This window comes from Dermochelys coriacea, chromosome 11, assembly GCF_009764565.3.
Source record: "Dermochelys coriacea isolate rDerCor1 chromosome 11, rDerCor1.pri.v4, whole genome shotgun sequence".
NCBI classification, from domain to species: Eukaryota; Metazoa; Chordata; order Testudines; family Dermochelyidae; genus Dermochelys; species Dermochelys coriacea.
In genome coordinates this window covers 79,281,182-79,296,670 of record NC_050078.2, presented here as the reverse complement: position 1 = coordinate 79,296,670, position 15,489 = coordinate 79,281,182, and the positions used below count along the sequence as shown (strand labels likewise).

Here is a 15,489-nt window from a genome sequence, read left to right as displayed (position 1 = left end):
TGAAATTCTCTGCCCTGGATTATGAAAGAGGTTAGTTCAAAATGATGGTTATAACAGTCCCTTCCTGGCCTTAAAATCTATCAGTCATATGCTGTCATGCAGAGCCAATCCACTTAGAAGCGCTAACGAGCTGTTGCACCATACAAGGGCGGCAGAGTCATGACTGCCTGGCGCCTTGTGCTGCTGTTACCCCCTTCTGACTTGCTGCCATTTATGATCCCTTGGCACGCTGCACAGGTGTGAATGGCTGGGCAGTGAGGAAAGAGCCCTCTGCAAATGCGGAGTGTAGATAATGATGATCTGGCCGTGTTCTGTGAACTAACCTATCAGAGCAGATGTCTTCACTCCCTGCCCCTCCCACGGCACATGGAGGTGGAACACACTTAGCCAGCTGTCATTGCACAGCTGTCATGGGAAGCATTCAACACAAGATGAAAGCTGCATGCAGGGTCAAAGCAGTCCATGTGGTCCCAGAGCCACAGGATGTGTGTTGCTGTTATAATGGATATGTTCTGCCACAGTAGATAATTTCAGTACACAAACAGGGTGATTTTCAGCCATGATCCAAATACGTTTACACTGATGTGTCTGTGTAACAGGCTGCACCATATTTCCACGTCTGAGGTGCTTTGCTTCTCTGCTCTCTGGCTGTTCAGTTGACTTCAAAAGCATTTGCAAAACAGATAGGTTTCAATTGTCCCTTTAAACAAGAAAACTTAGTCCCAAAACTCAGCTGTGCTCCTTGCAGTCCGAACCATCTCCTCCTCTGTGATGGGTAGGAAAATGTCAGCTCAAGGGTTAATTCATTCTCTGCATTTCACTCAGGGAAAAATGGAAGTAGGAATTTTCATTGCTGAAAATATAAAAGGGAAGAGAGGTGCAGAAAAATATCCACCACCGAGTTTAAAACTGAAAATTCCACCATTGAGAAAGCTGTGGAATAAGTCTGTATGCCTGTGCGTGTTCCCAAGGTAGGGATGTAAATAATGTTTAAAAAAAGTAAATGTTGAAGATATTAAAATTTTAGCACTTAAATGTTTAACCGTTAGGCTCTGCTGCCTCCCCACAAGACCTGGGCTCCCAGCTGCCACCCCCATGCCTGGAGACTCCGCTCGCTGTTGGCCAGAGGCCCTGGCTACCACCCCGTGAGCCCAGGGCTCTGCTGCCGCCATGGGTCTTAGAATCAAAGAAGATTAGGGGTGGAAGAGCCCTCAGGAGATCACCTAGTCCAACCTGCTGCTCAAAGCAGGGCCATCCCCAACTAAATCATCCCAACCAGGGCTTTGTCAAGCCTGACCTTAAAAACCTCTAAGGATGGAGATTCCACCACCTCCCTAGGTAACCCATTCCAGCGCTTCACCACCCTCCTAGTGAAATAGTGTTTCCTAATATCCAAGCTAGACCTCCCCCACTGCAGCTTGAGACCATTGCTTCTTGTTCTGTCATCTGCTACCACTGAGAACAGCCAAGCTCCATCTTCTTTGGAACCCCGCCACATGGCCAGGGCTCTGCTGCTGCCCTACACACAGCCCCAGATGTGGAGCCGGGACCCTGGGGGGTGGGGTGGCAGCGGAGTCCCACAGCCAGAGTTTAAATGTTAACAGGAATACCTTACCGATAAGACTGAAGCTTATCGGCTAATCAGTTAACCAGTTAACATTTTGCAACCCTATCCCAAGGGAGTTACTCCAGAGGAAGATACAAAAATGGAAAGGAACCCTAATCTAATCTGTGATCTTTCACTCACTCCCACGATAAAAGGAGTAGTAATCCCATAAAAGCCTTGAGGAAAACATACCAGACTGCGGCCAGTGGAATATCGCTCCCCTAGAAAGGATTTGATGTGCAATGGGGTCTGTGTGGTTGCTTTGTTTAGACCAATGAATGGCCATAGAGCCTTTTTGCCACAAGGTGGTGACAGCAGACAGTCTGATCAAACTGCCTTCCAGCTGTGTCTGTACACAGAGCAGTAGCACCTGCTTGCGTTTCATCCAGCACCTCAGATACGGATGATGGTGCAGCGTAAAAACCTTAAGGGTGGCGTTTTAATGATGCTGGTGTAATTAGTACATGCCAATGACTTTAATCAGACTTAAATCTCGTATCCTGCTCAGGTTTCAGAGTAGCAGCCGTGTTAGTCTGTATTCACAAAAAGAAAAGGAGTACTTGTGGCACCTTAGAGACTAACAAATTTATTAGAGCATAAGCTTTCGTGAGTTACTGCTCACTTCATTGGATGCATGTATCCTGCTCAGTTTATTTAGGCATAGGAAACAGAACGTGTCAGCATGGTGATTTTGAGGTCCCATCTGTACAAGAGCATAATAATCCTTCATTGTTACAGCAGATTTGTGTGTGATGCTGTTAGAGCAACATCCTGTGAGGAAAGCACGTACCATGTTCACACCTGCAATATATGAGCGTGCATGAATGTCCTTGGGTGGACTTTGACCCACCTCATGGGCATTGACTTCATTGTTCTTTGCCAGGGCATGAACCCCTCTGTATTGCAGGTTTTTTCTGATGGTTGTTGAATAGAATCATCTTCAGTGTTTAAGGGTAGGTGGATGGATTTGTTACAACATTGTTGTTTATGAATCGGCTTCATTCTCATCAGTTGGAGGATCTAACAACACTCAATGCAGCTAATTGGAGCTGGAACTCACCTGCTGTAATCTCCTACAGCATGACCCCATGTTGCAGAAAACCCTCTCCTGAGCAGGGAGTGCCAGTCATGCTGAATAGTACAGTGATGCTGTGGTATGGAAAGCAGGGACTGGGGTGGGACCGTTAGATTCCTTATAGCTCACAAACCATTGACACAGTTTACCACAGACCTCCGGGATGTTGAAGGATTATATCCAAGCCAGTGCAACCCATCTCAACACACACTTTGCACTCGTGAGTAGTCAGTTACAATGTCCTGTACAGGATCACACGAGGCATCTCTGGGGGCACCTTGAAGACAGCCTGGGTGCTTTGCGTCTTCTGCATAAAATCCTTCTGTTTGGCTGCTCTGGCCTGCAATGTAAACCTGAAACCTCAAAGCTACTGGAACGTCTGTTGATGCACTATTTGATCAAATTTATCTAGAAACTGTACAGGGACTAGTATAGACTACGCTGATCATAAGAACTGAACATATAACATTCCACACTCCCATCTGAGATGTTGCTAACATGTTTCTGTAACTTCTCCAGCAGTGCCAAGAGGTCAGCATCCAGTGAGCAAGAAATAATTAAGTGGCATTGTTGAGAACTATCATAGCTCCTAGTGGAGTTGCCATGTAGTTTCCAATCTCTGTGCTAACTCGTGCGTCGGAGTATACAGTCCTCGGTTACAAATTGACTTGGCCTGTGTGCATTTGTAGCAGCTGCTGTGGATTCTGGCATGTGAACTCCCCAGGTCTATCATTTGGCTTATGGAGAGGGGGATTGGATCTGAAGACTTCAGCTGTTACCAGTAGCCAAGATTTTCAGAAATGTTAATGATTTTGGGTGTCTCCATTTTTGATGCCCAAAAAGTCTGGAGAGAGACTTTTAGAGGGGCCTGATTTTCAGAGGGATTAGGCAGCTGAAAATAGCGCCTAGGGTGTTTGGACTCATTGGAATGCATTGATGATCAAAAGAGTGAGACAGTTACTCTATGATTACATCACCACAGGAATAGCAGTGGAGCTGTCAGACATGTAAGCAGGATGCCAAAGGCATGACAAGACAGATGTCTTTCAATTACAATACTTCACAAATAGTTGGAACAAGCATGGACTGGCTGAAGCCCCAGCATGAGGGTGGCCATTTCTATGGTGTACTGTTGGAGAATCGGCAGACACACGTGGCCAACACACAGAGCTATGTACACGGGGTGGGGAGGGTGCTTGTAGCTATCTTGCTCCAGCTGTTCAGAATCTCAGAGCAGCTGTAGTGCCAGATTGCAGCAAGAAAGCTGCTCTGGGGGCTCCAGAAGCAATCTGCAAGAACTCCGTTCCTCGGGCTGGTCCATATGTTGAAGCGTTAACTTGGGCAGCAGTAGTCTGGATTGGAGAGAGCTCATCCACCCCTTTGAGGGAGGTATGTGTCCTTTGCAGCGCCTGTCCCTCTGACTCCTCCCCTGCCGTCTTGGCCATACTTGCTTTTAACCTGCATGGCTCTGGCACCTGTTCTCGGGGTGGGCCTGGTTGCGGCTAGGAGACAGCATGCTCTAACCCTACAGTTTCCTTTTCCTCAGGTTATGTTTCCCTGGCCCCTTTGGACGTAGCCCCTCTCCCCACAACAGAAATGACACCCACGGATCACAGTAAGTTGGGATCAGAGGTTTCAGAGTAGCAGCCGTGTTAGTCTGTATTCGCAAAAAGAAAAGGAGTACTTGTGGCACCTTAGAGACTAACAAATTTATTAGAGCATAAGCTTTCGTGAGCTACAGCTCACTTCATCGGATGCATTTGGTGGAAAAAACAGAGGAGACAGATTTCCACTCTATACGGCTAAATTCAGTGCCTTGCATAATCACAGGTTTCAGAGTAGCAGCCGTGTTAGTCTGTATTCGCAAAAAGAAAAGGAGTACTTGGGAGGAGTTGTGCTCCAGTACGGACAGAAGAGAATACGCAGAGAGCTGGGACATTGGAAACGGGCTGAAAAGAAGAGTTAGATTCAGCTGGGGAAAGTGCAGGGACACCTGGGGAAAACAAATCTAAGACCGGTTTCAGAGTAGCAGCCGTGTTAGTCTGTATTCGCAAAAAGAAAAGGAGTACTTGTGGCACCTTAGAGACTAACAAATTTATTTGAGCATAAGCTTCCGTGAGCTACAGCTCACTTCATCGGATGCATTTGGTGGAAAATACAGTGGGGAGATTTATATACACACACAGAGAACATGAAACAATGGGTTTTATCGTACACACTGTAAGGAGAGTGATCACTTATGATGAGCCATCACCAGCAGCAGGGGGGGAAAGGAGGAAAACCTTTCATGGTGACAAGCAAGGTGGGCCATTTCCAGCAGTTAACAAGAACATCTGAGGAACAGTGAGGGGTGGGGTGGGGGGGAGAAATAACATGGGGAAATAATTTTACTTTGTGTAATGACTCATCCATTCCCAGTCTCTCTTCAAGCCTAAATTAATTGTATCCAGTTTGCAAATTAATTCCAATTCAGCAGTCTCTCGTTGGAGTCTGTTTTTGAAGGTTTTTTTGTTGAAGGATAGCCACCCTCAGGTCTGTAATCGAGTGACCGGAGAGATCGAAGTGTTCTCCGACTGGTTTTTAAATGTTATAATTCTTGACGTCTGATTTGTGTCCATTTATTCTTTTACGTAGAAGCTGTCCAGTTTGACCAATGTACATGGCAGAGGGGCATTGCTGGCACATGATGGCGCATATCACATTGGTAGATGCGCAGGTGAATGAGCCTCTGATAGTGTGGCTGATGTGATTAGGCCCTATGATGGTGTCCCCTGAATAGATATGTGGACAGAGTTGGCAATGGACTTTGTTGCAAGGATAGGTTCCTAGGTTAGTGCTTCTGTTGTGTGGTGTGTGGTTGCTGGTGAGTATTTGCTTCAGGTTGGGGGGCTGTCTGTAAGCAAGGACTGGCCTGTCTCCCAAGATCTGTGAGAGTGATGGGTCGTCCTTCAGGATAGGTTGTAGATCCTTGATGATGCATTGGAGAGGTTTTAGTTGGGGGCTGAAGGTGATGGCTGGTGGCGTTCTGTTATTTTCTTTGTTGGGCCTGTCCTGTAGAAGGTGACTTCTGGGTACTCTTCTGGCTCTGTCAATCTGTTTCTTCACTTCAGCAGGTGGGTATTGTAGTTGTAAGAATGCGTGATAGAGATCTTGTAGGTGTTTGTCTCTGTCTGAGGGGTTGGAGCAAATGCGGTTATATCGTAGAGCTTGGCTGTAGACAATGGATCGTGTGGTATGATCTGGGTGAAAGCTAGAGGCATGTAGGTAGGAATAGCGGTCAGTAGGTTTCTGATATAGGGTGGTGTTTATGTGACCATCGCTTATTAGCACTGTAGTGTCCAGGAAGTGGATCTCTTGTGTGGACTGGTCCAGGCTGAGGTTGATGGTGGGATGGAAATTGTTGAAATCATGGTGGACTTCCTCAAGGGCGTCTTTTCCATGGGTCCAGATGATGAAGATGTCATCCATGTAGCGCAAGTAGAGTAGGGGCATTAGGGGACGAGAGCTGAGGAAGTGTTGTTCTAAGTCAGCCATAAAAATGTTGGCATACTGTGAGGCCATGCGGGTACCCATGGCAGTGCTGCTGATTTGAAGGTATACATTGTCCCCAAATGTGAAATAGTTATGGGTGAGGACAAAGTCACAAAGTTCAGCCACCAGGTTAGCCCTGACATTATTGGGGATACTGTTCCTGATGGCTTGTAGTCCATCTTTGTGTGGAGTGTTGGTGTAGAGGCTTCTACATCCATAGTGGCCAGGATGGTGTTTTCAGGAAGATCACCCAGGATGGATTGTAGTTTCCTCAGGAAGTCAGTGGTGTCTCGAAGATAGCTGGGGGTGCGGGTAACGAAGGGCCTGAGGAGGGAGTCTACATAGCCAGACAATCCTGCTGTCAGGGTGCCAATGCCTGAGATGATGGGGCGTCCAGGATTCCCAGGTTTATGGATCTTGGGTAGCAGATAGAATACCCCAGGTTGGGGTTCTAGGGGTGTGTCTGTGCGGATTTGTTCTTGTGCTTTTTCAGGGAGTTTCTTGAGCAAATGCTGTAGTTTCTTTTGGTAACTCTCAGTGGGATCAGAGGGAAATAGCTTGTAGAAAGTGGTGTTGGAGAGCTGCCTAGTAGCCTCCTGTTGATATTCCGACCTATTCATGATGACGACAGCACCTCCTTTGTCAGCCTTTTTGATTATGGTGTCAGAGTTGTTTCTGAGGCTGTGGATGGCATTGTGTTCTGCACGGCTGAGGTTATGGGGCAAGTGATGCTGCTTTTCCACAATTTCAGGCCATGCACGTCGGCGGAAGCACTCTATGTAGAAGTCCAGGCTGCTGTTTCGACCTTCAGGAGGTGTCCACCCAGAATCCTTCTTTTTGTAGTGTTCGTAGGAAGGTCTCTGTGGGTTAATATGTTTGGTCAGAGGTATGTTGGAAATATTCCTTGAGTCGGAGACGTCAAAAATAGGATTCTAGGTCACCACAGAACTGTGTCATGTTCGTGGGGGTGGAGGGGCAAAAGGAGAGGCCCCGAAATAGGACAGATTCTTCTGGTGGGTTAAGAGTATAGTTGGATAGAATAACAATATTGCTGGGTGGATTAAGGGAACCATTGTTGTGGCCCCTTGTGGCATGTAGTAGTTTAGATAGTTTAGTGTCCTTTTTCTTTTGTAGAGAAGCAAAGTGTGTGTTGTAAATGGCTTGTATAGTTTTTGTAAAGTCCAGCCACGAGGAAGTTTGTGTGGAAGGTTGGTTCTTTTTGAGAGTAACCAGTTTTGAGTTCTGGGTGGACTCCTCCTGAAGGTCGAAACAGCAGACTGGACTTCTACATAGAGTGTTTCCGCCGACGTGCAAGGCCTGAAATTGTGGAAAAGCAGCATCACTTGCCCCATAACCTCAGCCGTGCAGAACACAATGCCATCCACAGCCTCAGAAACAACTCTGACACCATAATCAAAAAGGCTGACAAAGGAGGTGCTGTCGTCATCATGAATAGGTCGGAATATCAACAGGAGGCTACTAGGCAGCTCTCCAACACCACTTTCTACAAGCCGTTACCCTCTGATCCCACTCAGAGTTACCAAAAGAAACTACAGCATTTGCTCAAGAAACTCCCTGAAAAAGCACAAGAACAAATCCGCACAGACACACCCCTAGAACCCCGACCTGGGGTATTCTATCTGCTACCCAAGATCCATAAAGCTGGAAATCCTGGACGCCCCATCATCTCAGGCATTGGCACCCTGACAGCAGGATTGTCTGGCTATATAGACTCCCTCCTCAGGCCCTACGCTACCAGCACTCCCAGCTATCTTCGAGACACCACTGACTTCCTGAGGAAACTACAATCCATTGGTGATCTTCCTAAAAACACCATCCTAGCCACTATGGATGTAGAAGCCTCTACACCGACATTCCACACAAAGATGGACTACAAGCCGTCAGGAACAGTATCCCCGATAATGTCACGGCTAACCTGGTGGCTGAACTTTGTGACTTTGTCCTCACCCATAACTATTTCACGTTTGGGGACAATGTATACCTTCAAATCAGCGGTACTGCCATGGGTACCCGCATGACCCCACAGCATGCCAACATTTTTATGGCTGACTTAGAACAACGCTTCCTCAGCTCTCGTCCCCTAATGCCCCTACTCTACTTGCGCTACATTGATGACATCTTCATCATCTGGACCCATGGAAAAGAAGCCCTTCAGGAATTCCACCATGATTTCAACAATTTCCATCTCACCATCAACCTCAGCCTGGACGAATCCACACAAGAGATCCACTTCCTGGACACTACGGTGCTAATAAGCGATGGTCACATAAACACCACGCTATATCTGAAACCTACTGACCGCTATTCCTACCTACATGCCTCTAGCTTTCATCCAGATCATACCACGCGATCCTTTGTCTACAGCCAAGCTCTACGATATAACCGCATTTGCTCCAACCCCTCAGACAGAGACAAACACCTACAAGATCTCTATCATGCATTCCTACAACTACAATACCCACCTGCTGAAGTGAAGAAACAGATTGACAGAGCCAGAAGAGTACCCAAAGTCACCTAATACAGGACAGGCCCAACAAAGAAAATAACAGAACGCCACTAGCCATCACCTTCAGCCCCCAACTAAAACCTCTCCAACGCATCATCAAGGATCTACAACCCATCCTGAAGGACGACCCATCACTCTCACAGATCTTGGGAGACAGGCCAGTCCTTGCTTACAGACAGCCCCCCAATCTGAAGCAAATACTCACCAGCAACCACACACCACACAACAGAACCACTAACCCAGGAACCTATCCTTGCAACAAAGCCCGTTGCCAACTCTGTCCACATATCTATTCAGGGGACACCATCATAGGGCCTAATCACATCAGCCACACTATCAGAGGCTCATTCACCTGCGCATCTACCAATGTGATCTATGCCATCATGTGCCAGCAATGCCCCTCTGCCATGTACATTGGTCAAACTGGACAGTCTCTACGTAAAAGACTGAATGGACACAAATCAGACGTCAAGAATTATAACATTCAAAAACCAGTTGGAGAACACTTCAATCTCTCTGGTCACTCGCTTACAGACCTGAGGGTGGCTATCCTTCAACAAAAAAGCTTCAAAAACAGACTCCAACAAGAGACTGCTGAATTGGAATTAATTTGCAAACTGGATACAATTAATTTAGGCTTGAATAGAGACTGGGAATGGATGAGTCATTACACAAAGTAAAATTATTTCCCCATGTTATTTCTCCCCCTCACCCCACCCCCACCGTTCCTCAGATGTTCTTGTTAACTGCTGGAAATAGCCTACCTTGATTATCACTACAAAAGGTTTTCTTCCTTCTCCCCACCCTCTCTACCTGCTGGTAATAGCTCATCTTAAGTGATCACTCTCCTTACAGGGTGCATGATAAAACCCATTGTTTCATGTTCTCTGTGTGTGTATATAAATCTCCCCACTGTATTTTCCACCAAATGCATCCGATGAAGTGAGCTGTAGCTCACGAAAGCTTATGCTCAAATAAATTTGTTAGTCTCTAAGGTGCCACAAGTCCTCCTTTTCTTTTTGTAAATCTAAGACCACATCTCCTGAGAACGAGAGAGCTGGGAACTAGTGGTGCTAAGAGAGTTTACCAGCAGACACACTTCATGTCACAGCACGGGAGGATACAGCTCCTTTCTGTGCAGCTTTACTGCTACCCCGCTGGGCTGCTGTAAACGTGTTAACGGGGCTTCAGGGAGAGGTTAAGGCAGGGAGTGCGCTGGGAGGACTCGGGGAAGAGCATTGGGGTGGGGATGGCGGTGTGTAAGTGGGCTGTGAAGGGACAGGGCCTGAAAGGAGTTATGTTCTTGAGCAGGACCCAGCACCACTTCCTCTCCTGTTCCTTTGGGATGCCCCGGAGCTGCTGTCTCTTCCAGAGGAGAGTCCTGCATAGATGGGACAGTTAGAGCAGGGGAAATTGCTGAGCTGTAATTCTGCTTCTTTGCAGCCGTGGTCTGGCAGGCTGCTCCCTCCCTCTGGTGCAGGCTTTCCTCCCAGCCTGGTTGCCCAGTGCTCTCAGGCACAGCTTGGAGCCTTTGGTGCTAAAGCTGGTTGAATAAACATGGGGGGGGGGGTTGTTGTGGAAACTTTTGGATGAAAATTAAAAGAAAATGGTTTTCATGGAAATTTTTCCTCAACGTTTTTGGTTAAAACTGGAATTTTTATTTTTATTTTTTTTGCTCAAAACCTGAAAAATTTCAAGGAAAACAGACGTTTTCCACACAAAATTTCCCATTTACAAGAACAGTCATTTTTTGCCAAAAACCCCTTTCAGATGAAAAAATGATGGCCAACCCAGAGCTGGCTTTTCTTTCTGAGGTCTTTGCTTCCCATACAGGTGGCCTGCGACAGCCAAAGGGGAAAGGGGCTGACTCACATTCTGCCCCGTGACTGCTGTCTTCAAGGGTGAAAACCATTAGGGGACGGGGTGTTCTGGCAGCTTTGTGCTCCTGAGCTCAGACTGGGGTGAGAATCTGGTGCAGTTGGTATTGGAGCAAAAAGCTGGTAGACTTTGGCGTGTCCTGCTGGACTGCGGGATGCTGAAGTGGTCTGAGTCGGATGTCTGATGTTTTTATGCAGTAATAATATGGAATTAGCCGAAGCAGTGGTGTCCGACTGATGGCATTTATGCTATAATTGTACAGAGCTGGCTTGTATGATTAGATCTGTGACTGATGCTTTTTGTGCTGTAATGGTACAGCAGTTGCCTGCGTGATTGTATTTATGGCTGACGTTTTAATATTATAGTTTTTCAGTGATCCTTGGAAAAGTGCATTTTAGTGTTTACATCAATGGATTTCTGACCCTGGTCAGCTAAAAACCAAATAACACACGAGGCTGAAGCAGCAGTCCCCATGTTCCTTCCCACGTGACATGCAGAACATTACTCCTTTTAAGCAGTGAACTGGAATAGCAATGAACTTAGAGATGGTGGGGGAGAGGGGGTTGGTTTTTTTTGGCTCGTCAGATTGGAAGTGCTGCTCAGGCAGGGATGGCGTCATTCAGAGAAGATGCTCTGGTACATTTTCCACAGATGGAGGCTAAATAAACTACAAATGTTCCTGATCAGTTTACAGGGCACTTGTCTTGAGCTTTTTCTCCCCTTCTCCACCCCAGCAGTATTTTGGGCATTTGTTTAGATTCCTCATTGCATTAAGGAGCTAAAAAACTAACTAGATGGAATATGCCATTGACAGTTTTTGTTACTGCCTGAAAGAGTAAGGTCTTGCCCACGTGCTCAGGGTCTAACTGTCTGTCCTATTTGGGGTTGGGAAGGAATTTTCCCCAGGTCAAATTGGCAAAGACCATGGGGTATTTTCACCTTCCTCTGCAGCATGGGGCACAAGTGACCTGCAGGTTTAAACGGTGAATTCTCAGTAACTTGAAATCTTTAAAATATGATTTGAGGACTTCAGTAACTCAGCCAGAGGTTAGGAGTCTATTCTAGGAGTGGGTGGGTGAGGTTCTGGGGCCTGCAATGTGCAGGAGGTAGGACTAGATGATCACGATGGTCCCTTCTGGCCTTATAGTCTACGAGTCTAGAAGAGGCAGAAAGGGAATAGCACAACTGGCAAAATAATAATAATCAGCCCAGCAGGAAAAAAAACCCCATGAGTTCTGCTTCTGCTGCAGCCATAAGGTCTTTTCCTTAGCAGCAGTAGAGCAGAAACCTTCCCCAGGAATAGTTAGGGAGAATGCTACTTGCCAAACTTATTTTGACAGGTGGTGATGTCCCTAGACCCTTCTATAAAAACATAAGAACGGCCGGTCTGGGTCAGACCAAAGGTCCATCCAGCCCAGTATCCTGTCTGCTGCCAGTGGCCAGTGCAGGTGCCCCAGAGGGAATGAACAGGTAATCATCAAGTGATCCATTCCTGTTGCTCATTCCTGGCTTCTAGCAAACAGAGGCTAGGGGACACCATTCCTGCCCGTCCTGGCTAATAGCCATTGATGGATCTATCCAGGGGTGTGGATAGGGGTCAGGGCAGTCAGAGAGCAGGGAAGAGGGGCGCTGAATGGGGGCATGGGTCCCGGGGGGGCAGTCAGGAATGAGAGGCGGGGTTGGATGGGGCGGTGGGGGGCAGTCAGGGGCAGGGGGTCCAGGGGCAGTCAGGGAACAGAGGGGGTTGGATGGGGCAGGAGTCCCAGGGGGGCCATCAGGGGGCGAGAAGCGGGGGAGTTGGATAGGGGTCGGGGGCCAGGCTACGCCTGCCTGTTGGGGGAGGCACAGCCTCCCCTACCCCGCCCTCCATACAATTTCAGAAACCCAATGTGGCTCTCAAGCCAAAAAGTTTGCCCACCCCTTACTGCGCTGCCTGGAGCACTGGTGGTGCTACAGCCGCACCGCTCAGGGCACCAGGATAGGCAGCCACGCTGCCCGGCTGGAGCCAGCCACGCCACCGGGCAGCACAGAGTACCGGGTCAGGCCACGGCTCTGCACTGCGCTGCCGGCAAGAGCTCGCAGCCCCGCCACTCAGAGCATTGCGCTGGCGACGCATTGAGCTGAGGCTGCAGGGGAGGGGGAACAGCACGGGAGGGGCTGGGGGCGAGCCGGCCGGGCAGGAGGGTCCCACAGGCCAGATGAGGCCCACAGGCTGTTGTTTGCCCACCTCTGTCCTAGACAGTGTTCGAGTCTGATGGGCTCTTATGGATTGATCATCAGTTGAGGGATGGTTCCTGCTGGAGTTTCCATAGGGAGCTCCATTTTCCTAATCTGAACACCCTCTTCTTATGTGATTCTGACTATACCTCAGAGTAGCAGCCGTGTTAGTCTGTATTCGCAAAAAGAAAAGGAGGACTTGTGGCACCTTAGAGACTAACATCGGATGCATCCGATGAAGTGAGCTGTAGCTCACGAAAGCTTATGCTCAAATAAATTTGTTAGTCTCTAAGGTGCCACAAGTCCTCCTTTTCTTTTTGACTATACCTCATTAGCATTCCTGCACATTGTTCGCCCTGTGTTAGGGCATGTGTTAGGGTAAGTGTTAGGAAAAGGTGATTACCGGGTAGCTTGTAAGCAAAAAATTATTTTCCTGTTAATTTTTCAAAATATCACCCATTGGTGCATCTTTTCCCGTAATCTTGTGGCATAGGGTCATTCTCTGGTCACTTACTATGTCGGCGTTTCTCATCTTCAAGGCCTAAAATAGCAAAGCTAAAATCTTGCAAGCCTCCGCCTACAGGTCTTGCGTTTCAGCCCTTCTTACTTAGATACATAATTATCCCTTCTAACTATTAATCAATCTGATACTTCTATAATTCTACAATGTAACACTATTTAACATACAATGCTTATATATGACATAACATGTTAATCATAACCACACAATACATGAACAATAAACTAAAATAATTGGCTACAAGTCTGTCCTAAGACCCACCATCGTAACCAGGACTCCATTTCTAAGGGGACTCATGCCTCCCCTGGCCTCAGATGGGTTCTGTTCATTGTTTCTGGTTGTGACTCAGGCTTACACATGCACAAAATAGGACCTTTTCTGTTGCTGATTGTATAGAAAGTAAGTCACATCTGATACACAGACAGATCCTGTTGCTTTTACTGATCAGCTTATCAGTGGGGAGGCTTATCTTTGAATAGATGATCCCAAATAATTAGCAGGAGAGATGTATAGACCTAAAAGTTACAATGATATGTTAAAGCAAGGCTGGAGTGGGGCACCCAAACTATTTACATACACTTATAGACAGCTAATACACTGGCAGAAATCAGGATCTGTTCATAGATTATTTGCAAAGAGATCGCTAAATTGTAGCTAAATACTGCACATTTACATCTCATCCAGTCTGAGCCCAATGCCTCTGTCAGACAGTGAGAGAGCACTAAGTTCATCCCCAAGCAGTTCCTCACAGAAGTTCTGCTCTGATTGGGGATCACACCCCTTTGCATAGGCACTTTAAACACATGGGAAACTTTCAAACCTGTCCAACCCCCAATCATGAGCATTCTGCAAGGAAAAGACAGTAACATAGGTTACCACAAGCACATCAAATACGTTCTCCGTTCCCTGCACTGACTTCCCATAGAATACCAAATCAAGTTCAAGGGCTTGGCCCTTATCTTTCAGGGGAGCTCCATGGCCTGGGCCCAGAGTATCTAAAAGAACTTAAAACTCTGGGATGAAACCGGTGCTGGACAATTCTGCTTCTCTTTCACAAAGGCACTCACAATCAGAGAAGCATAGGCTTAAAAGGGACCACAAGGGTCATCTTGTCCAACTCCCTGCCAAGATGCAGGATTTGTTGCGTCTAAACCGTCCAAGACAGATGGCCATCCAGCCTCTTTTTGAAAACCGCCAGTGAAGGAGCTTCCATGACTTCCCTTGGCAGTTTATTCCATTGCCAGGGGATATTGTCAAGGCCAAAATATAACAGGGTTCAAAAAGAACTAGTTAAGTTCATGGAGGATGGGTTCATCAATGGCTATTAGTCGGGGATCCAACCCCATGCTGTGGGTATCCCTAAACCTCTGTTTGCCAGAAGCTGAAAGTGGGTGACGGGATGAATCACTTGATAATTGCCTGTTCTGATCATTCCCTCTGAAGCACCTGGCCCTGGACACTGTCAGAAGACAGGATACTGGGTTAGATGGACCTTTAGTCTGACCCATTATGGCTGTTCTTATGTTGTTATGTCATACTGTTCTTGCAGTTAGAAAGATTTTCCTCAGATTTAATCTAAATCTGCTATGCCCTAGTTGAATCCATTGTCTCCTGTCTTGCCCTCTGTGGCAAGAGAGCAATTTTTCTCCATCTTTTTTTATGGCCGCCTTTCAAATATTTGAAGACCATGATCATGTCTCCCCTTAATCTCCTCTTTTCCAAACTAAACATACCCAGTTCCTTCAGCCTTTGCCCAGATGGGTTGCATTCCATCCCTTCGATCATCTTTGTCAGTCACCTCTGAATTCTTTCCACTTTCTCTACATCCCCCCAGGAACCAAGGACCAGCACAAACCTCCCCACCTTCCACTCCAAGGGCCAGCTCGACTTTGCCTTCTCTAACATAAACATAAAGCAACATGTTAAGAGATATTCCACTGCACACACGCTTCTCCGAGGGAAGAGGATGAGAGAACAAACACGGGACAAATATTACTCACATCATGCTCTGCTGGAATACTACAGCGATGATCACAGTGGAAGAACCGATATAGAATCAGAATATCAGGGTTGGAAGAGACCTCCGGAGGTCATCTAGTCCCACCCCTGCTCAAAGCAGGAGCAATCCCCAACTA

At 47.1% G+C, this 15,489-nt stretch overlaps 1 long non-coding RNA gene across 1 annotated transcript; it reads left to right on the top strand.

Annotated features, from left to right (window-relative positions):
• The first annotated feature begins 758 nt into the window (after positions 1-758).
• On the top strand, positions 759-15,176 carry LOC122458039. Its single transcript, XR_006277856.1, has 3 exons — positions 759-768; positions 7,421-7,424; positions 14,992-15,176. It is a non-coding gene; the product is annotated as an uncharacterized LOC122458039 (long non-coding RNA).
• Positions 15,177-15,489: the final 313 nt, after the last annotated feature.